This window comes from Stegastes partitus, unplaced genomic scaffold (genome assembly GCF_000690725.1).
Source record: "Stegastes partitus isolate 25-593 unplaced genomic scaffold, Stegastes_partitus-1.0.2 Scaffold670, whole genome shotgun sequence".
NCBI classification, from domain to species: Eukaryota; Metazoa; Chordata; class Actinopteri; family Pomacentridae; genus Stegastes; species Stegastes partitus.
The window spans coordinates 267,350-269,750 of NW_007578401.1; positions in this window are offsets into that span (position 1 = coordinate 267,350).

Sequence of the window (2,401 nt, forward strand, 5' to 3'; positions counted from 1 at the left end):
CAACACATATTTTGCACATATTCTTTCTTGGGGACCACTGGACCCCCAAAGACCTTCTACATATGGCAACATGAAAGTCCTGAACAGGGTTAATGATCCATTGTGCTTCACACAAACATGAATTTAAATGGAACTAAAGCCAGACAGTGCTTAGTGTTTGTTGTTTATATTCCTAAAATCGACGTGTTCCACAGATACAGGCACCTATGAGACAAACACATCCACAATCAGCTGTGAACTCCGAGTTGAGCTTCTGCAGATTTGACGGGAGGTGAAATGTGCCGCCCGGGTCACGTTGGCCTGGATTCCTGATTGCTAACATATGATGTGCAGAGTACAGCGACTGGAGTTCAGAGCGACGGCCGGTCTGCTCGGAGACAAACAGACTCAAGCTCAGCTCCGTGGCGGATAATTTTATTGTCTTCGTATTGTCTTCATTCTTTGTGCCAACGCTGCGTGCCAGTCGATATCAAACTGTCTGCCAGTCTGGCTCGCTGCGAGGCACAAGTCTCACTCCGCAACTTGTGCCTCTCCTCCCCAATCCCTCCTTCACCCCCAGAATGCAATAAATGTCCGGCCATCATTTATTTTAATTCACTCCCCTCTTGCACAGATGAAATGGATTCGTAACCTTGTAGGACAAGGACGTGCATGCCGTCTGCCGTCAGTTGCTGAGTTATTCTCTATTCTTCTAGCATAGAGAAAGAGAGGGAGAGGGAGAGAGCGCGAGAAAGAGGCCCAATGATGAAGAGAAATAGTCTGGCATGCAAATTGCCGGCTGCCATGTCCAATGAGGAGGCCTGGCGGAGATTGTCACCGTAGAAACTCTGGACAGGGTTAACGAGGCTGAGGGAGAGACAGACAGCGAGACAGGAAGAGTCTGAGAAAAAAAAAAAAAAAAGAGAAACTCCGAGTGTGATTTATTTGCCAAATCAAGGCACGATGAGTGGATTATGGGTAGCCTAATGAGAAAGAGTGTTTAGGGGATAGCTAATTGAACGTGACCAAGGAGGAGAATGCTAAGAGCAGGAAGAGACGGGGATTGGGTGGCGTGTGTCATTCAGCGGACAGTAGTTTAGCTCGCAGTGAGGAAGGAAAACAGTGGAAGAGGAGACGAAGGCGACGCGTGTGTGTGTCGGGCTGCTGATGCTTGTTTTGTTAAATAATTATGTATGTTTTTGATTTGTGGATAAATCGCTCAACCCTTGTAAATATATGTACAACACAGTGAATCTGGCATTTTTTTTTAAAGTCAAAACATATTTAATTTGTTCTCATGTTTAGTTCTGCTCCTGCATCATCTCTTTAGTTTGTTCACCTTGCTCATCAGAAATGGAAAATCAGCATCACAGGAGTTTATATCATAATAATTAAAACAAAAAGATTTCCAGTGCACCTCGTATTTAATATTTGCCCGTCACCTAACACGCTTCACGTGTCTCTCATTCACAACCCTTCACTGTTTGCTTTATTTTTTCTGCTCTCCTGCAAACTCGCCTTCAAATATTCAGATTACACACCGACTGATGATCACGTTTGTGTGTTTGTTGTATTTGAGATAACAACAAGCATCAGTTTGGTGATAAAACGCAGCCTCTGCTCCCCTCGCTCGGCTCATGATGAGACATCCAGCACCGCTGTAACGCCCACTAGAGGGTAGTATTTAACTACAGCCAGTATTTCATATTTATCATAGTTTCTGCCGCGGATACCGTGTCCATTGCTTTGAGTGTCTCTTTTTACGGTTCTGCTAAGTTTTTATTTTTGTCTCCAGGACTCGTTTGAAGCATTTACACCCCGATGTATAAACTGACTGAGGTCCTGGGTTTTTTTTAAGTGTTAATTCAAACCACTATCTGACCAGGAATGTGCACATTTTGTCTCATGTTTGTAGTCATTTCTAGATTTTTATTCTTTTTCTAATAATTATTATTTCGATTCCTGCTGATATGTTGCATCACCTTGAAACGTGGCATTAAGTTTTTTTAAAATATATATTTTAGTAATTTTAGTTGATTGCTGCCATTTAAAATTAATGTCACAGATTTAGAAGTCAAATCTGAAATTCAGATTATATGTAATTATGTGGAGCAATTCATCAAGTATTTAAAGAAGCGTGATGCACGTACTGGTGTCACCACCTGCTGCTGTTTCATTTTCAGATTTATGAACACGATGTGGTTACACACTTTCTCTAACAGTAGTTTGTATTATGTGAGATACTTTATAATTCAATAAACGTGATTTTTGTCTTCTTAAATCTAAATTACAGAGCTCATTTTGAATTTGATCCCACTTTTAGTCCCCATGTATGCTTTATTAAATCAGCCTCTCCATATTTTAAAGCCATCGGTTTCTTTTCTTTTCACTGAATGCAGATCCTCTTAGCGATGACATATCC